At 44.9% G+C, this 21,714-nt stretch overlaps 3 non-coding genes across 3 annotated transcripts; 1 reads left to right on the top strand and 2 right to left on the bottom strand.

Annotated features, from left to right (window-relative positions):
• Positions 1 to 6,495: 6,495 nt before the first annotated feature.
• TRNAS-UGA (transfer RNA serine (anticodon UGA)) lies at positions 6,496 to 6,577 on the bottom strand. Its single transcript has one exon. It is a non-coding gene; the product is annotated as a tRNA-Ser (tRNA).
• Positions 6,578 to 7,946: 1,369 nt separating this feature from the next.
• TRNAT-AGU (transfer RNA threonine (anticodon AGU)) lies at positions 7,947 to 8,020 on the top strand. The gene has a single exon. It is a non-coding gene; the product is annotated as a tRNA-Thr (tRNA).
• Positions 8,021 to 20,686: 12,666 nt separating this feature from the next.
• On the bottom strand, positions 20,687 to 20,768 carry TRNAS-UGA (transfer RNA serine (anticodon UGA)). The gene has a single exon. It is a non-coding gene; the product is annotated as a tRNA-Ser (tRNA).
• Positions 20,769 to 21,714: the final 946 nt, after the last annotated feature.

Raw genomic sequence — 21,714 nt, 5'->3', positions numbered from 1 at the left:
CATTGTTCTCTCCCACCTACACCCTCCCCCCCCCCCCCCCCCGGAGCCACTCCTAATTGTGAAACCTTGTGTATATTGTGTATCCTAAACTAAATCATAATATTAACCACTTTCAGGCCGGACTATTTTGCTGGCTTAAGACCAGACCACTTTTTGCAATTCGGCACTGCGTCGCTTTAAAGAGGAAGTAAACCCTGATGGGTTTACTTCCTCTTTCATTCCCTACAAAGGTAAAGCATAATGGACTATTATGCATCGCATAGTAGTCCATTATGTGTCACTTACCTGACACAGGAGCCAGCAAAGTCACCGATGTCCCTTGTAGTCCGCCGCATCCATCTTCTCAGTGGGTCTCGCTGCTCCGCCGCTGTCATTCAGTGAAGCAGCGATGACATCACTCCCATGCATGCGCACGGGAGCCGCCACTCGCGGCATATTGCTGTTGACCGCAGCGCGCTCAGTGCGCCTGCGCGCCGCTGTTTACGGTGCATGCGCCGTAGACAGCGGTGCCTGTCTTTCGGCAAATATCTTCTAAACCGTGTAGGTTTAGGAGATATTTCTTGGACCTACAGGTAAGCCTTAATCTAGGCTTACCTGTAGGTCAAAGTTGGTTGTAAGGGTTTACAACCACTTTAACTGACACTTGCGTGGTCATGCGACGTGGCTGCCAAACAAAATTTTTTTTTTCACACAAATAGAGCTTTTTTTTGGTGGTATTTAATCACCTCTGCGGTTTTTATTTTTTGCGCTATAAACAAAAATAGAGCGCCAATTTTGAAAAAAAAACATTATTTTTTACTTTTTGTTATAATAAATATCCCCCAAAAATATATTTAAAAAAAAACATTTTTTTCCCTCAGTTTAGGCTGATACGTATTCCTCTACATATTTTTGGTAAAAAAAAATCACAATAAGCATTTATTGATTGGTTTGCACAAAAGTTATAGCGTTTACAAAATAGGGGATAGTTTTATGGCATTTTTATTATTATTTTTTACTAGTAATGGCGGCAATCAGCGATTTTTATTGTGACTGCGACATTATGGCGGACACATCGGACATTTTTGACACATTTTTGGGACCATTGTAATTTATACAGCAATCAGTGCTATACAAATGCAGTGATTCCTGTGTAAATGACACAGGCAGTGAAGGGGTTTACCAGGAGTGGCAGTGTAGGGGTTAAGTGTTCCTAGGAGCATGCTACTAACTGTGGGGAGGGCTGGGCTTTGAAAAATCACATGGAGCAGAGATCAACGTCACTTGTTGCTAGGCAGAACGGGGTGATGCTGTTTACAACGGCATCTCCCCCTGTTCAGCCTCCCCGTGAGACGATCGCAGGTATACCCGCGGCAATCGAGTCCGCGGGACCCTGCGACCCGACTCATGGGGGTCCCGACCGGCACGCGAGCATGCCGGTGGCAGCGCGCACGCGATGGCAGGGCGGCATATAAAAATGGACGTACCTGTACGCCAATTATGCCTACCCGTGCCATTCTGCTGACGTACATCGGCGTGCGCCGGTCGGGAACTGGTTAATATAATTCTAGGGTAGTACATTGTGCTACAACCTCCTCTTAGTTACTATCCAGTCTTCCACTCTCTCTGGGGTGTCAAGAAACACATTTTCCCCCAGGGCATTTATTCGCAATCTTGCCGGGTATAGCGGTGCATAATTCAGTTTTAATTGCTACAATTTTTTCTTAACTTCTCCAAACTTGGCCCTCCATTTTGTAAGTCAGGTGAGAAGTCAGGGTACATAGAGACCCCAGTGGCATAGCTTAGGGGGTGCCGTGGCCCCGTGCGCGACATTTAGGGGGGCGCCAGTATGAGTCACTACTGGCTGCCTCTTCCTAATTTTAACTTCCTGTGTCCCCGGCGCTCTGGCCACGTGTTCAGTGTAGTATAGTATAGTGGTCAGTGTAGTGTAGTATAGAACAAAAATATGGAAGCCTAGTGCTTCAAAGCACAGCTAGTACCCCTAGGGATTTAGATAAAATAGACCAAGCAGTAGTTAAAATATATATATATATATATATATATATATATATATATATATATATATATATATATATATATATATATATACTTTTTATTTTCTATTAGTTTACAAAATACATATGTAGGTAATGCATGTAGCATATAAACAAGGTAATTGACGATGCTTTATATCAAGAATCGTTAAGTGCCTTGTTTATATGCTACATGCATTACCTGCCTATGTATTTTGTAAACTAATAAATAGTGTATATTGCTTGGTCTATGGTATCTAAATCCCTAGGGGTACTAGCTGTGTTTTGAAGCACTAGGCTTTCATATTTATGTTGTATTTTTTCCGGGATTCTGATAGACCAGCTCTTGACTCACCATCATTCTGCACATATATTGCTTGTGTAGTATAGTGGTCAGTGTAGTGTAGTATAGTGGTCAGTGTAGTACAGTGTAGTATAGTGGTCAGTGTACTATAGTATAGTATAGTGGTCAGTGTAGTATAGTATAGTATAGTGGTCAGTGTAGTATAGTGGTCAGTGTATTGTAGTGTGGTGGTCAGTGTAGTGTGGTGGACAACCCACGCTACGCCACTGAGAGACCTTACTACCATTGTACAGGATATTGCCTATTTCTCTGGCTTAATTTAATATACCGTATATACTCGAGTATAAGCCGAGATTTTCAGCCTCTTTTTTGAGGCTGAAAGTGCCCCCCTCGGCTTATACTCGAGTCATCGCTGTCTGCCCGCTCGATCAGCGTGTCGAGCAGACAGACAGCGGCCATTCTATTCAAAAGCCGCGCCTCCGGCTCCGCCTTCGCCTGTGATAGGCGGAACACTGAATTTCCCAGCAGCCTGTGTTCCGCCTATCACGGACATCGTATCATCCTCGTACTACGGACGAGGATGATACGACGTCTGTGATAGGCGGAACACAGGCTGCTGGGAAATTCAGTGTTCCGCCTATCACAGGCGAAGGCGGCGGCGCAGCTTTTGAATTTTACAATGGCCGCCGACGAAGAGGGCACGGGACGGAGGCAAGGCAAGGCACGGCACGGCACGGGACGGGACGGGACGGGGGCAAGGCAAGGCAAGGCACGACACGGGACGGATGCAAGGAGGCAAGGCACGGCACGGGACGGAGGCAAGGCACGGGACGGAGGCTCGGGACAAAGGTAGGCTGGACACACACACACACACACACACACACACACACACACACACACACACACGGATGGAGACACACACAGGGATGGATGGATGGATGGATGGAGACACACACACACAGGGATGGATGGATGGATGGATGGAGACACACACACACAGGGATGGATGGATGGATGGATGGAGACACACACACACAGGGATGGATGGATGGATGGACACACACACACACAGGGATGGATGGACGGACACACAGGGATGGACGGACACACAGGGATGGACGGACACACAGGGATGGACGGACACACAGGGATGGACGGACACACACACAGGGATGGACAGGCATGTCTCACCCTCGGCTTATACACGAGTCAATAAGTTTGCCAGTTTTTTTGGGGGTAAATTGGGGGCCTCGGCTTATATTCGGGTCGGCCTATACTCGAGTATATACGGTAGTCCCTTTGTCCTTGTAATGGAGTATTTTTACCAGGAGCGATCTAGGAGGGGCACCTGGTTGAGGGGGTCTAGAGGGGACCCTATGAGCTCTTTCTAATGCAAAAACAGGAGAGAAAGACTGGTCTCAAAACAAGTCTCTAAACCATTTTTCCAGAAATACGGCGGGATCTGATCCCTCGCTACTTTTGGGAAGCCTACGCATCCTATTCTCCATTTCGTCGATATTTATCTGATAGCCATTGGTTCCCTTATAGTTTGCATTTCCTGTTTCATAGGATTCAGGTCATCCTCCAGTAACCCTCCCCTCGAGAGCAGTACTCCTTTCCCGCACTTTTTGCATATCATGGATAACGAGGGACAGTTCTTCTCGCACAGTTTTAAGCTGGGTGGACATTTCATTTATAGAATTTTTTCAGGAGTTAATAGCATGCAATATTTCTGTTAGTGATGGCTCAGCTTCCTCCGTAGTTACCGTACTGGGTGATGGATTTAACTGCCCTGAAGCATTCTCCATCCCCCTCACTCATTAAATTTCCTATGGGGACATTCTCCTCCCTCACTGGGGTTGCCTGGCCCTGTCCCAGACTCTTTCTTGAGGGATTTGCCCCAGACTGTGATTTGGACAACATAGTGACTTGTTGAGTCTGTTTGTGTTTTGGGAAAGACTGCCCCTGTGGGTGTGAAAATTATTTTAATCTGGCAGCGGCTACCTGGCTCACCTTTGTGGTGCACCGGAATGGCATAATCACATAGGGTTAATATGCAGAGATATATCTCAAACCCTTTTCCCAATCCTCGCCCATCCTCAGGGCTAGCTGAGGATGGAGGAAATGGAGGAAGGAAAGGATGGAGGAAAAGGAAAAAGGAGGAGGGCAGAGGAAACAGGAGGGAAGGGGAAAAAAAAACAAAAAGGGGTCCTTCTCCCACAGTTCAAACACTTATACTTCACAATCCCAATGCTAAGGTTTCACACCACGAACCAGTAGCAGAGAGGTGATTAAGAATACAGAAAAATATAGAAATTCAGTTCAATGTCTCTTTCTCAGAAATTAATACATAGCGCTTTCTCACCCAAAAGAAGATCCTGGTGTCGCAGGGGGTGAAATAGGATGACCCCTCTTCTTTGCACCAACATGGAAGGCTCTCTTCGTATGAAATGGGGGAGCCCAGTGCCGGGACAAGGTCATCCAGTGCCCAGGGCAAAGATGAAACTGCGCCCCCCTTTCCCTTAGGGTTAGGGTCAGGGTGCCCCCTAGCCCTGCAATAAACCATTGCACCAGGGGCAGCCGCCCCTCCTGCCCACCCCTTGTCCTGGCCCTGAGGGAGCCGTTGTTCCACTCTATGCCCTTGTACACACGGTCGGACATTCCAACGGAAAATTATCCGATCGGACCGTGTTGTGGGATAATCCGACTGTGTGTCGGCTCCATCGGACTGTTTCCATCGCAATATCCGACGGACAAAGTTTTATAGCTGGGCTATAAAACTTTCTGACAACATGATCCGATCCGATTGTGTGTAGAGAATTCCGATCGGACAAAATGCCACACATGCTCAGATCAAATTCCTAGACCAAAGCTATTGGCTACTAGCCTGAACGTAGTCCCGTCGTAATGAAATAACATTCACACGTTCTGAATGATTAGATTTTCCGACAACTTTGTCCGACCGTGTCCAGTCACGCCCCCTTACATTGTCTCATTCTTACCCGGTACTAAGAATGTAAGGGCTGAAGCTTTGACACAACAATTTTCCTCCACTTCCAAGATGGAGTCAGTTCTGGTTCCTGTTATTCCTCCTTATCATATTCTGGCTATGGTTCGCACCAGTCTCACTTCTCCTTTGGGTGACAAATTCTTGCTGCTCAGGTCCATACTTTGCCTGAGAAACCTTGTGATCACTGCTTTGCCCCAGAGATTCCCCGTACTGCTCCAGACTTAGCATTTTCCCAAGGCTGCTGGCCACCTTGGGAAGAATCAACTCTTTTGGGCCATTTTCCAACAATTCTGGTGGCCTAGTCTACGTGCTGATGTAACCACCTTTGTAGCTGCCTGTTCTGTATGTACTCAGAGTGAGACTCCATGACACCTACCAGTGGGCCTCCTATAACACAATGGAGAGAGGCCCTGGACCCCCCCCCCCCCCCCCCCGTCTATGGATTTCATTGTGGAGTTGCCCAACTACCCAGGGCAACAAAGTTATCCTTATGAAGGTTTCTGGAAAATGCCCCGTTGTATTCCACTTAAGAAGTTGTCATGCTTATCCTTCCGTAAAAATAAAGTGACATATTTTACAATTTCTATGTCAGGCTGAATACTTTATTAAAGCATTACTAAACCCACAACAATAAAATCAGCCTGTATTTGCAGCATAGCATGTTTGTTATACTCACTGTGGAACTTAAGGGGTTAATTCCTCTGCATTGTGTAAAAAAGGCTGTTTTATTCTGTATGCACAGATCCTTCCCTCCTGCACTCTCTATTTGTGAAAAGCCAGCTAACACAGGCAGGGTAGCCAACCTGCTCATGCACAGTTGTGTCTTTTATGCTGGAGAGAAAAATTACTTGTTCTCAAAACTAGCCAGGTCACATGATATTGGCATCACACATGTGGATGTGTATACAGGCTGAAGTGGAAATCTCCTCCTACCTGAACTCTCAGCACTAGAGAAACTGTGCAGTTTATCACTGACCGTGGTATACAAATCAGTCAAAAGGGTATATAGTGGCAATATTTTAATGTAAAAAGATTTATAAACTGTGGGCACTGTGGGCAGATAAACGATTTTCATATTACTGGGCTTAGTAACACTTTATGTAAATGTACAGTATGACACAATGTAAAATAAAGACAAATTAATAAAATATCTCAATGGTAAAAGAGTACGCTGTGAGCAGGATTTGAACCTGCGCGGGGAGACCCCATTGGATTTCAAGTCCAACGCCTTAACCGCTCGGCCATCACAGCTTGATGGGTTTGATGGTCTGGAGCAGGGCTTTTCAACTTCTGTCCTCAGGAGCCACTAACAGGCCAGGTTTGTAAGATAACTAAAATACATGACAGGTGATATAATTTGCTGCTCACTGATTGCAGTATTCTAGTCTGCATCTCACCATGGTAATACTGAAAATCTGGCCTGTTAGTGGGTCCCGAGGACAGGAGTTAAAAACTACTAATCTAGAGCACCTGTTGCTATTTTTCTACACCCCAGTTCCTATTTTCTTGTTCATAAATAAAACAGGAAGTGAAGTAACCTTCAGATAAGGGGAAAGATAGGGCGTATAGCAGTAGAGGGCATGCCTCTGGTACAGAATGTCAATGTAGAATAACAGGAAGCTTTAACATTTAAAGTAACAGTATGTAAACCGGTCTGGACAGTTGTTCTCTAGGAATTGTTCAGTAGCAGGGGTGTAATGTGGCCTTTTCTCCTATGCAGTATTCAAATTATGCATCAGGTAGGTCAATGGGTGAATACAATAGTTCTTCTGTCTCACTAATCTTGAAAACTATTAGTGAGACCAGAGAGAGGACCTCGATCAGTGCTGCCAGGCCTTTACATGTTGTCATAGGTGGGGGGTATAGTTTCACTACCAAGGTAATATAAGGGAGTCATCTAGGTCTGGGGGTAAGAAATGGGTGATCCAATGCTTCCAGAGTTTTTCATAGAAGTTCCTATGTTTTCATGCATAGTTGGGTCACTTAGTTTTTTTTCCATGGTGGATATATGACTTTTTTGGCTGCAATTCTTCCATGAAGACCACTTCTGGCCAGACTTCTCTGAACAGTAGATGGGTCTCCCTGGGTCCCACTGTTTTCCACCATTTTTGTGCTAATGGCACTGCTGGACATCTTCGGATGTCAAAGGGAAAGAGGCGAGGTTTGTCTTTCATCTGTTGCATTAAGGTTCCTTGGCCGACCGCTGCGTCTACAGTCCTCAACTGCATTGTTGACAATATCTCCGAATACTGAAAGAAGCTGGTTCTCTTGGACAGCAGCACTGGGACAATATCAGTAGGGAAACTGGTGATGAGGAACATTTTTAAGAGCTACAGTATAAAGGTAATACAATCTAGTAGGGAAATGTTCATTTACAACCTTCTTCTAACTATCAAAACATTTCCCCTCTGAATTTATGGAAATGTGACAAATTTCTGCCAAAAAAATCTCACAAAAGTAATATTTTTGCCCTATTCCATAACCGGAAGTCAAACGATAAGCCAATTTGCAGATTTTACTGTATTTTACCACCATCCAACTAAGCCACAGCACCTTGGTGGTGCACATTTGCTGGTGATGCACCACCAGTGATGCACCACCAGTGAATATACACCACCAAGGCGCTGTGGCTTAGTTGGTTAAAGCGCCTGTCTAGTAAACAGGAGATCCTGAGTTCGAATCTCAGCAGTGCCTTGATTTTTTTTTTTTTTTTTTTATCAAAGTGAGCTTTGTTCAAGTTCTTAGTCAGTCTTGTTTATAGGCACAAAGCACAAAGAAATAAGGCAATTATAATTCCATACTTGCTTTAACAAAATATACTCTATATGCAGAGACATGACTAACTGAAGGGTTCTCATGACCCTGTAGCAAAATGCATAGGGGCAGGGCTTACTGAACAACATCATCATCTTCTAGAATACAATAAATACTGGTATTTAAGCATTGTGACTGCTGTTATATGCACAAGAGAGTTTTTTTTAAGTGAGTGTGTGAATAAAGAAAAACTTAAGGATAAAGCACTATCTAGTTTGTTTCCTCTATATATTCAGCTCCGCCTATGAGTGCTTCCCCTCCCAGCAAGCAAGCGAGTCCATACCATGCTTAGAAGTTAGCACTGTGCAGCATTAGAGACCTTCTCAGATGACCAACCAGAGTAGCAAAGCGCATTACAAGCCTCCAAAAAAAGCCCTGACTCATGACCATCTAGAGCAGAGCACTGTGAGTTTGTAAATTACAGGCCTCCCCTCAGACCACCGTCCAGAGCACTGTGCAGAATTGCAGGTCTCCTCAGACCGCTGTCCAGAGCACTGTGTGTATTGCAAGCCTCCTCAGACTGTCCAGAGCACTGTGCAGCATTACAGGCCTCCTCAGACTGCTGTCCAGAGCCCTGTGTGTATTATAAGCCACCTCAGACCGTCCAGAGCACTGTGTGCAATACATTACAGACATCCTACTCAGACTGTCCATGTCCAGAGCACTGTGTGCATTACAGGTCTCCTCAGACCACTGTCCAGCATTGCAGGCCTCCTCAGACCATTGTCCTGAGTACTGTGAGTATTGTAAGCCTCCTCAGACCACCCAGAGCACTGTGTGCAATGCATTATAGGCATTCTCCTCACACTGTCCATCTTCAGAGCACCATGTGCATCACAGGTCTCCTCAGATCACTGTCCATAGCACTGTGCAGCATTACAGGCCTCCTCAGATCACTGCCTAGACTCTAGAGCATTGTGTGCATTAAAGGCATCCTCTGGCCATTGGCATCCAGAGCACTGTGCATTACAGGCCTCCCTTCAGACCACCATTCAGAGCACTGTGCATTACAGACCTCCCTTCAGTCCACCATCCAGAGCACTGTGCAGCATTACAGGCCCCCTCAGACTATACAGAGTAGATAAATCTGTATTCGTGAGTTTGTTCAAACCTTAATATCTTAATAACTTATTCATTTTTTTTTTTTTTTAATCCAGGGGTATATAATGAGTTTGGACATTCTAGAGAAATGCTTAAATAATGCATTACAATTTAACCAAACCCGTTTAGATTTTAGTTGACTAAAATATAAGACATTTTAGTCTTCTAAAATTTACTGCAGATTTTAGTAGACTAAATGTGACTAAAACAATTGCAGATGACTAAAATGGGACTAAAACTAAAATGACATTTCTTGATCATACATCACGGGACACAGGATCTTCATTACATAGTGGGTTATATAGGCACCTTCGGTGATTGGACACTAGCTAACCCCAATTAAGGAGAATTCCTCCCCTATATAACCCCTCCCATATGGGAGGCACCTCAGGTTTGTAGCAAAGCAATAAGAAACCATGTAAAACCCAAGAGGGGCCAGTGTCTAAGGTGGTTGGTCACGTAAAACATGTGCTATGAAGAAAGCTCTATGCAGGTCCCTGCGGGGGTCTAAGGGCTATGATAACCGGATCCATATCTCGGGCCGATATTTGACTCCCAAGATGATATGGTACCCGGGCCTCGTCAACCGAAGAAATTAGGTTTTGCCTGTAAGTCCTCTCCTTTGGAAGACTGGGCTCTGGGAAAACCAGACTTGGTGTACTATTTAAACAGTGGCATTAAAGTTTCTGGCAGAGTCTTTTACAAGGTCCAGGTAAGAGGTTCCTCTGAGAAGGAACCCAAAAAATCCTGAGGGTTGGCACAATTCTGCCCGCCGTGATGGGTGAAGGCTGGAATCTGTCTGTTTCAGCAGTTCCTGCGGCGGGGAAAGGTAAGAGAAGTTAATCCTATATGAATCATATATTATGGATTTCTTCATGTGAGTAGTTGACTGTCTTACCTAGTTTCCGCCACTAGAGGGAGTAAGAGCAGCCTGATGCATACTTGCATGCCTTTCCAGGTATACACGCTCAGTGAAGCCAGTCTTTGGATGGCTCACATCCTCCGCTGCAGATTCTGCCACAATACAGGTAAAAAAGAGGTTCCACGTAGTCTGGGGGTCCCGCGCAGCTCTGTAGGTGGCCCTTTTCCCCCCATCGGATGCCAGCAGTCCTCATGCACGCGCGTTGGGCGTGCTCCCATATTAAATTAAAAGTGTGGGTGTGGTTGTGGGCCGTGCACACCAGCGTGCACGGCGCTTACTGCGCAGGCGCTAAAGCGGCAATTTTAAAAGACCAGAACGCCAGGGGGCTGTAAGTGGAGGACACAGAGCTGTGGGCAGTAAGCATCCTAAGGGTTTGGATCCAGGCAAAACTAAGACACCTACTCAGAATCAGGTTGTGCAGTTTAAGCATATATGTTTACTGTGAGACTTGGAGCACAACAGTGATTGCACTTTTGTACTAGTACCTCTGCTTTGTAGCTTAGGACTATGTCTCCTCATAAGAGGGTCTCAGGGGGAGGTAACAAGGGCACTGGTAAATCACTGCCTAGGTCTAGGGGTCCTAAAGATGCCTGTAGATTACCATCCCCCCCTGCAAGACTGGAGCCAGCCTCACAGGATGAGTCAGTGCCCCTGTCAGGTTTTGCAGCCTCTCCTAATGTTTCAGCCCCAGCGTATGTCACTGAAGACTCCCTTAGGGCTACATTGGAGGGTTTTGAAGGGAGAATTATGAATTTTATTTCAGCTTCCCTGAAAAATAGCAGAAAAAAGGGGTAGATCCCCTCCCTCTGCTGAGATTCCTCTTTCAGATGACACCTCTGACAATGAGGAGAGATCCCTATCATGGGATAGGGATCAAGAGCAGTCGGATGAATCAGAGGAAGAGGAGAGAGTCCCCTCCTCCCAGGCACTTAGAAAGCAAGTTCAATATTACACTGAATTGGTGCGTACCACTTTCAGAATGCCCACTGCTGAGGCAATTCCCTGGGATCGGTACAATCTAATTTATGCCTTCCCACCATACCCGCTTCTGTCACGGTTCCTGGGAAGAGTCAAGAGGGAAACAAAGTCGATTCTATTGGTAGCCCCGGCTTGGCCCAGGCGACCTTGGTACGCAGAGATCATGAAGTTGGCAGTAGGCAGGCCTTGGATCCTTCCTCTCCGGTCAGATCTGCTCTCGCAGGGTCCAATCTACCATCCTGCTTTACACAGTCTGAATTTAACGGTTTGGCTGCTGAGACCCACATTCTGAGAGATCGTGGACTTTTGGGGCCAGTCCTTTCTACTCTGGTCAATGCCAGAAAGCCGGCCTCCAGGCTTATTTACTACAAAATCTGGAAGGAATATGTTTCCTGGTGTGAACCCAGGGGATGGCATCCTAGAAAGTATATCCTTAGCAGGATCTTGACTTTCCTCCAGTCAGGCCTAGAAATAAATTTGGCCGTAAGCACTATCAAGGTGCATATTTCGGCCTTGTCAGTGTTTTTCCAGAAGCCACTTGCATCACATTCTCTTGTCCGGGCTTTCATTCAGGGGACTATGCGGTTAAGGCCGCCAGTCAAACCACCGGTATGCCCATGGGATCTGAATTTGGTTCTCTCGGTATTGCAGGGACAACCATTTGAACCATTGCATCTGGCTTCGTTAGTTCTTTTGACTAAAAAAAATGTTTTTCTTGATAGCCATATCCTCGGCTAGAAGAGTGTCAGAACTGGCAGCTCTCTCGAGCAAGGAACCTTATCTAATTATTCATAAGGACCGAGTAGTGATGCGTCCTAATAGGTCCTTTCTGCCTAAGGTGGTTTCAGGATTACATTTGAATCAAGATGTAATCCTACCATCCTTTTTTCCAGATCCACAGTCCGCAGAAGAAGAGTCTTTGCATACTCTAGATGTGGTAAGGGCAATCAGTGTCTATCTCCAGGCAACTGCTCAGATAAGAAAGACTGATTGTTTGTTTATTTTGCCAGAAGGCCCTAAGAAGGGCCAGGTGGCATCAAAATCCCCTCTCTCAAGATAAATTAGACAAGTTATTCTTTAGGCCTATGGTGTAAAGGGGAAGAGTCCTCCTTTTCAAGTGAAAGCGCACTCAACTAGGGCTGTAAGTGCTTCTTGGGCAGTGCATCACCAGGCCTCCCTGGCTCAGATCTGTAAGGCTGCAACTTGGTCATCAGTCCACACATTCACCAGATTTTATCAGGTGGATGTCAAAGGGCAAGAGGATATCGCCTTCGGGTGCAGTGTACTGCAGGCTGCAGTTTAGATCCTCTGGTCCATGGCGGTCTATAATTATGATCTGTGTCTCCCTCCCCTCAATCTGAGCATTGCTTTGGGACATCCCACTATGTAATGAAGCTCCTGTGTCCCGTGATGTATGATCAAGAAAATGGGATTTTTAAATACAGCTTACCTGTAAAATCCTTTTCTTGAGAGTACATCACGGGACACAGAGCTCCCGCCCTTCTTGGGTTTTACGTGGTTTCTTATTGCTTTGCTACAAACCTGAGGTGCCTCCCATATGGGAGGGGTTATATAGGGGAGGAATTCTCCTTAATTGGGGTTATCCAGTGTCCAATCACCAGAGGTGCCTATATAACCCACTATGTAATGAAGCTCCTGTGTCCCGTGATGTACTCTCAAGAAAAGGATTTTACAGGTAAGCTGTATATAAAAATCCTATTTTTAGTCAAAAGACTAAGACTATTAAATCTAAATTTGATCCCAAAATGAACACTACACTACTGACAATGAGCCCAGCAGTAAATAATGCTGAGCCAGAATGTGTAGTGATCATTCATATCTGCTTCCCAGACCTGTCACCATAAAGTGGAGATGGAAATACACCATCAGCTCAGCAGCATATATGCAGGGTGCACTGAAAGTTCTATTATCAGGGGAGAAGGTTGCAGTTGTTTGCTTGGCTACACATACATTATTCAATTTTCTTTCTTTCAACTATAGCCGCTGACAGTAATCATATGAAGAAAACCTGGCAGGCTGGTTGTACTGAAGTTGACTGATAGATTGGCCCATGGATCGATCAAAATTCAGACAGTTCTTGCTGAACCGTTCAAATCTCGATGCGCCTATGGCTAGTTTTAGAAGCACCCCCTTCATTTTAGCTTTCATTCTTGTTGACAATAATTCAAAAAAAGACCCAGATGTATGGAAGAATGGGGACCCTGATTGGAATTGGAAACTCTGGGGACGGGGTGCAACTAGGGGAAACTCTGGGGACTGTCCTTTAAAGGAGTGACTGTAGGGACCCTGTTAGGGGAATGACTCTGAGGACCCTGATGTAAGGTTGGTCGTTCTGGGGACCCCAGGGACACTGATGTAGGGGGGATTCTAAGGACCCTGATGTTGGAGGGGTGTGACTCTGGGGAAACTGACATAAGGGGAATGACTCCGGGGGATTCTGATGTAAGGGGAAAGACTCTGATGTTGAGGGGGAATTCTGATGGGGATTCTTGATGTAAGGGGGATCTGATGTGAATAGGTGGGCTCGTCCTGCTGCTGTACTATATATGTGGGTTTTGTATGTTAATGCATTCTATACATTATGGTGTACATTACATAAAAACACCAATAAACAAAATTTGGAGTTTTGAGGTGCAAAAAATAAAATCAAATTTGATTTTATTTAAGCAAACATGGTTACAAAAAGAATAAAGTTTAAAACCAGAACATGAAATCTCAATACAAAAGTTGGTTGCCTCTACGTGTTTCGCCATAATCATGGCTTCTTCTAGAGCTTTTGTAGGACCTTTTTACAATGTCACATTTTAATAAATACAAATAAAAATAAAAAATAGAAAGAGAAGGAGAAGACACTAGTACACACAAAGACTCCAAGGGGTCTGTCAAATTTACAATCCATGTATTTACATGATTACAATAATATATAGATCATCTGATGGATGCACTCACCCCAAACGTGATCAAGGTTGCGAAGGTCCCTCAGGATATGCCAAGAGGTCCAATAAGGCATATAGTTGATTAAGCTAGTACAGCACACTTATTATCACTTAAGCCAACTGTTTGACCATAATATAGTCCAACTTAGACCTACCCTGTCATGATAAGAAACCAAGAAATTCACAGGCTGATAATTATATCACTCCTAAAATGTATACTTCATTTACTTGTAGTAAGCTTCAAAGGGACCGTGCCATCTAAAGAAACACATAAATCATCACAGAAATTTCCTGTAAATTTAAGATTTTTCTAGATAGATGTAGTAATATTAAATTTAGAAAGCTCCTCTTACCTACACTTCATTAAAGATAACCGTATTCCTTTCCTTAGTATCAATATGATCACATTGAACCAGGGAAGATCAATGTTAATTAATCTATCTCAAGGGCATGGGCGGACTGACAACTCATGGGGGCCCCCTGGGCAATAGGAGATTATGGGGCCCCCAGGCAATAGGAGAAGATTATGGGGCCCTCGGGCAATAGGAGATTATGGGGCCCCCAGGCAATAGGAGAAGATTATGGGGCTCTCGGGTAATAGGAGATTATGGGGCCCCCCGGCAATAGGAGAAGATTATGGGGCTCTCGGGCAATAGGAGATTATGGGGCCCCAGGCAATAGATTATACACACAGAGACACACAATATACACACACAGTATACACACACAGAATACACATACACACACTGAAAAGGTACTGGGGAGACAGGGCAGCTATAATCTTGGGATTTTTTTAAAAACAGATTTTTACATACTGTCCCTGGTTTTATTGAGGCTGGCAACTCTGATGGGGCCCCTTGGTGACATGGGGCCCTCGGGCAGTGCCCGAGTGCGCGAATGGTCAGTCCGCCTCTGCTCAAGGGAGTATCCCCTATGGAGGAATGAAAGGATAGTGTCAAAACCGTGGCTATGTTCAGCAATAAGCTGAAATCAAATTGCCATAATCCGACACAAGATCAACTTAACCTTGGATTTGAAATCCTTCAGGTACCATACAGGGTGACTGGCCACAGCAACATTGCCTCCACCCTGAGGGTCTTAAGTACCCCCTTAATCCCGGCAGGGTCTGACGGCACCGCCAGGATACGAATGCCTGTTGGCCCCAAATCCCACCAGCTGTCTCCAGTCACGGAGGAGACAAGGAATCACTCTTGGCGGTGTTCCGTGCATGTGCAAACCCGCCAAGGCCATTTTGGAGTTTCCCAATTTTGTTTCTTGGTATTTTTTTAAAATATATTTAGGGAAGGTGGTGCTTGTAGAGAACTCTCCGGTCTCTGGTACCAAATTTACTTTTTGTGTACATGACCTAGTCTTGACCAAAGTATTCATTGTCCCAACAGTTACTGCTGACCTTCCATGTATTGCTCCCCTGACATTTTATACTGCACTCCTACATTAGGCAGGCTACAAAGGAGGTGGCAAGGAAGATGTTGTTCAAGCTTATTTCTAGTTTACTGGCCGTGAGTAATTCCCTGCCTTACCACTAGATGTCACCCTTCCCCAGGTTATAAATAGAGAGCGCAAGGTAGTAAGTGTGGGTTCTAGCAAGTATGACAATAGAACAGGTGTAGCTAGCGTGTCCCTTGTGGAATATCAAAAAGCATGGAAAGCAGTGATGTAGGACTCCAGGTAGGTGGCTTCCGATGGCAAGGGCATGCCATGAGATCCTTTTCCCTAAATAGGGTCAGCATAAGGCACAGGAAAAAGGTAAATCCTTTCTTAGGCTCGATTCACATCTATGCATGTTGCTTTTGAGCGTTTTTGCGGTGCTTGTCGTGTTTTTGGACATGCATTTTTACCGCGTTTTGCGTTTTTTTTTTTCTCTTTTGCATTTTTCAATACATGCTTTTCATCCATTGAAGTCTATGGACCCAAAAACCAGAAAAAGTCCCTGACCCTTTCCATAAAATGCACAGATGTGAACTACATCCATAGGAAACCATGTTACATGGACTGTAGTGTGTTTCTGCAAAACTGAAAATGCGCTAAAAAAATGCATAGGCGTGAACCAGGCCTGAGGCTGGATTCACACCTATGCATTTTTAGTGCTTTTTGCATTTTGCAGATTTGCACTACAGAACTTGTTCCATAGGAAACCATTTTAAATGGACTGTAGTGCAAATCTGCAAAATGCAAAAAGCGCCAAAAATGCATAGGTGTGAATCCAGCCTAAGTGGACGGTAACTCCCAAAAATAATGACTATAATGTGAATGCCATTACAACCAAATAAACTGCTGAAAAGCAGCTAGGACTCATCTCTATTAGGCTGGATTCACACCGATGCATTTTTAGTGCTTCTTGCATTTTGCAGATTTGCACTACAGTCCATTTAACATGGTTTCCTATGGAACATGTTCTGTAGTGCAAATCTGCACAATGCAAAAAGCACAAAAAATGCATCGGTGTGAATCCAGCCTTATGCTTTGTTGTGCACCACATCCAAATTTCACAATAGAAGAGAGAAGAAGTTCCCCTAGGTGGACTTTATAGGCAACACAGCAAAAAAAGAATTTCAATAAAGTAATATCAAAAAAATATATAGTAGAAACAATTATTTATTGAAAATTACATATCATAAAAACAAAAAAAGGATTAAACATTGGTTGTCTGAACATAGTCAGTAAATACCACCATGTCAAGCATTGGTGTGGAACGTTCTCCTTACACCCGACGTGTTTTTCGTAGAAAATACCTTTTTCAAGGGTGCAGAGGAAAAAGGAGAGATTCATCTAAAGTACAAAATATATAATCAATAACCTCTTACAAGAAAAACACTTTTCTAAATAGGGTGTACATTGTTTTTGAAACATTTACTTACACGTTAGAAATAGGTGATATATATCTCAATGTTGCAGATATAAACATTAAAAACGATGCATGTAGATGGTATATCAGTGAGAATGCTATCCCATGGCAAAGTGGGCATCAGAAAACCTTTTTTTTACATGTAGTTAATGTTAGGGTTGTGGATAAATTTTAGCCTCGATTCCCACATCCTTGAAGAAGGAATTTTCCGAAACGCGTCGGTTGTAAGGAGAACGTCTCACACCAATGCTTGACATGGTGATATTTACTGACTATGTTCAGACAACCAATGTCTAATCCTTTTTTTGTATTTATTATATGCAATTTTCAATAAATAAATAAATAAGACGTACCCAGAGTTTTGTATGTGCAACGATTGCTTGTCCCCATGTACATGTTTACAATTGCACCAAAAGCTATTACAAGAGAAAGGGTGACCAATATTAAGACTACAGAAAATCCCCCTGAAAGCAATTTAAAGTTCCTTTAGTCTTTTAAAAGAAGTGGCAACCCTAAGGTAGTCACCTGGTGCGAATGAAAGATGGCTTAGGTGACTACCTTATGGTTGGCACCTCATCCCTTTAAACCTGAACACATATGAATTACACAGGTCCTGTGGCTGATAAGGTGGTAATTAATCACTTTCAGACCGGACCATTTTGCTGGCTTAAGACCAGACCACTTTTTGCGATTCTGCACTGCGTCGCTTTAACTGACAATTGCGCGGTCATGTGACGTGGCTCACAAACCAAATTGGCGTCCTTTTTTTTCCCCACAAATAGAGCTTTCTTTTGGTGGTATTTGATCACCCCTGCGGTTTTTATTTTTTGCGCTATAAACAAAAAAAGAGCGACAATTTTGAAAATTATTATTACTTTTTGCTTTTTGCTATAATAAATATCAATAAAATATATAAAAAAAAACATTTTTTCCTCAGTTTAGGCCGTTACGTATTCTTCTACATATTTTTGGCAAAAACAAAATCGCAATAAGCGATTATTGATTGGTTTTCACAAAATTTATAGCGTTTAAAAAATAGGGGATAGTTTTATGGCATTTTTATTAATAATTTTTTTTTTTACTAGTAATGGCGGCAAGCAGCTTTTTTTTGGGACCATTGTCACATAGTTGCCAACATTGTAAATAAAAAATTAGGAACACTTTTTTGGCAGTAGGCGGAGTTTCGCCGCAGTGAAATATAGGCGTGGTTTACGTTAAATAGTGGGTGTGGCTTACATGGGGCGTGACTCAAAGGGGTGTGGTTAGAGTCTGAGATGAATGCGGGATGGAGAGGCAAAGGAGGGGGATGGAGAGGGGAGAGGGAAAGGAGGGGGGAGAGGGAAAGGAGGGATAGCAGCCCCCCAATCCTACACCACAATAGCAATATGTGTTTTCCAGAGTTTGACAATCAGTAGATAAAGATACTCCAAATACCTGGTGTTGGCGCTTCAATCATTCCGGCGCCATGATTGTTATGGTGTCAGGATGATTCAAGCGCATTATTTCTATTATTACATTGTAACATGAAATGAAATCATTCAACTCACCATAATGCAGAATCAGTGGGAGCCATGAACACGTCACTAACCACGTTGCCTGCCACCAGATGCCATCAGGTGTCCGAAGCGGAGTCTGTCCTTACATCAGGTGCCCCATCAGAGGTACCTTCCTCACATCTGTGTCCATCAGCGGAGCCCCTCCTTACATCTGGTGCCCCTCTGACATCCACAGACCGCCCCCCCCCCCACATCCTGCACAGACCTGCCCCCACATACCCCACAGACAGGCCCCCACATCTACAGACTGGCCCCCCATATCCACAGACTGGCCCCCGACATACCACTGGCCCCCGACATCCACAGACTGGCCCCCGACATCCCACTGGCCCCCGACATCCACAGACTGGCCCCGACATACCACTGGCCCCCGACATCCACAGACTGGCCCCCCGACATACCACTGGCCCCCCGACATACCACTGGCCCCCGACATCCACAGACTGGCCCCCACATCCACAGACTGGCCACCGACATACCACTGGCCCCCACATCCACAGACTGGCCCCCGACATCCACAGACTGGCCCCCGACATACCACTGGCCCCGACATCCACAGACTGGCCCCCGACATCCACAGACTGGCCCCCGACATCCACAGACTGGCCCCCGACATCCACAGACTGGCCCCCACATCCACAGACTGGCCCCCTACATACCACTGGCCCCCACATTCACAGACTGGCCCCCGACATTATCATACTAACCATGACTGGCCCCTGACATCCGACTGGCCCCCGCCCCGACATCCACTGTGACAGACTGGCCCCTGACATGCCGCCGTTGCCAGAGACATTGTGGCGCCGCCCACTGCACTTTACACACACTGGCAGCGGGGGTGGGCGGCCCCACAGGTACTCAATTGTAGACCAACTTCTGGTCTTCTTAAAAATGGCTCCGCCGGCCGCGGACCTCTAGCGGCCGGCGGCAAAAAAAAATGGAAATTTAATTTCCCCGGGACAAACCGAATTTCCCGGGACATTTCTCGGGACAAATGTCCTAATCCCGGGAATGTCCCGGGAAATTCGGGACAGTTGGCAACTATGTTGTAATTTTATACAGCAATCACTGCTATACAAATGCACTGATTCCTGTGTAAATGTCACTGGCAGTGAAGAGGTTAACCAGGGGGTGGCAGTGTAGGGGTTAAGTGTGTCCTAGGGGCATGTTATTAACTGTGGGGGGCGTGGCTGTGTTAGTGAACACTGATCTCTGCTACAATCACAGGGAGCAGAGATCAGTGTCACTTGTTGCTAGGCAGAACGGGGAGATGATGTTTATTTCCACATCTCCCCATTCAGCCTCCCCGTTCGCGGTTATCCCCGCGTTGATCGAGTCCGCGGGACCCGTGACTGGACTCACAGGGGTCCCGACCAGCACACGCCGGTCGGTGGCGCGCACGTGATGACGTACCTGTATGCCAATTTGCCTGCCCGTGCCATTATGCCGACGTATATCATTGTGCGCCCCAGTCGTTATCTGCATAAATAGCCTTAGAGCCTGTGTAATTCATATGTAATCAGGTTTAAAGGGATGAGGTGGTAACTTTAGACTACCTGTACACGTGGCTTGTTGATGATGGATATTGGGGTGCAGTTTGAAACCTGTGGTTGACTGTCATTTTTTTTAAATCTACGAGTTCTGAAATGCTGCTGCCTATATGTCCCAAATGTCAAGAAATTTTTCTATGGTCCAACAGAAAGAATATATTGGGTAGTGCCTACAATTTTTGTGCATGGGCAAGGAGTACTGTTGTCATCCAAGACTATGCTCTCTGGATCTCCCTGTTTCTCCAAAGTGTTTCAAACTAAGGACGGAGGTATTCCTTCACCATTATTCGGAGGAGAGCCAGCCACAAAGTTCACAGGAAACTTTCACAACAAAGTATGCAGAGGTTCCTGTATATATTCAAATGTGACTGCTCATTTACATCTGATTGCAACCTGTTGTTTGCCATCTTCAAGCCTCAAGCCAAGGTGGGGCTACCTGGCGTGTTAATATCCGTGTTTAAATCTATTGTTTGCCAAAGTTCTCAAGCATATCCTTTTGTAAAAATAAAGTGACATATTTTACAGTTTTTATGTAAGGTTCAATACTATAACAAGTAATTATAAAATAGAACACAATTTAAAAAGTTAAAATAAAATGTCAAAGTAAAAAGTTATTCGCTGTGAGCAGGATTTGAACCTGCGCGGGGAGACCCCATTGGATTTCAAGTCCAACGCCTTAACCACTCGGCCATCACAGCTTGATGAAGTTCTGCTTTGGAAGAGTTGTACTCACACAATTAACAACACCATCTGAATTGCTGTGATTGATCCATTAAATGTACAAAATATAACTGGATGCTAATATTTCAAGGTTAAAGTTTTCATATCAGGTCTCTAGCTATGATGGCGTATCAAGGCCTTTCTCATTGTGAGCCCTGGACGATCCCTCAAGTTGCAAACCCTGTTAGATGGTGGCAAGATATCGCTATAATGGCGTATCAAGACCTTTCTTATAGTGGGCCCTGAATGGTGCCTCAAGTTGCAAACCCAAGATATAGCTATGACAGCATATCAAGGCCTTTTTTTATAGTGAGCCCTTAATGGTGCTTCAAGTTGCAAACCCTGTTAGATAGTGGCAGGATATAGCTATGATGGTGTATCAAGGCCTTTCTCATAGTGAGCCCTGGATGGTGCCTCAAGTTACAAACCAAAGATATAGCTATGATGGCATATCAAGGTCTTTCTCATCGTGGGCCCTGGATGGTGCCTCAAGTTGGAAACCCTGTTAGATGGTGGCAAGATATAGCTATGATGGCATATCAAGGACTTTCTCATAGTGAGCCCTGAATTGTGCACCTCAAGTTGGAAACCCTGTTAGATGGTGGCAGGATATAGCTATGATGGTGTATCAAGGCCTTTCTCATAGTGAGCCCTGGATGGTGCCTCAAGTTACAAACCAAAGATATAGCTATGATGGCATATCAAGGTCTTTCTCATCGTGGGCCCTGGATGGTGCCTCAAGTTGGAAACCCTGTTAGATGGTGGCAAGATATAGCTATGATGGCATATCAAGGACTTTCTCATAGTGAGCCCTGAATTGTGCACCTCAAGTTGGAAACCCTGTTAGATGGTGGCAAGATATAGCTATGATGGCATATCAAGGCCTTTCTCATAGTGAGCCCTGAATTGTGCACCTCAAATTGC

Source organism: Lithobates pipiens, unplaced genomic scaffold (assembly GCF_037356315.1).
Source record: "Lithobates pipiens isolate NorthernLeopardFrog02 unplaced genomic scaffold, aLitPip1_a1.2 Scaffold_8, whole genome shotgun sequence".
Lineage (NCBI taxonomy): Eukaryota > Metazoa > Chordata > Amphibia > Anura > Ranidae > Lithobates > Lithobates pipiens.
Note: the sequence above shows the minus strand (reverse complement) of the source record. Positions and strands in the feature narration are given on the sequence as shown.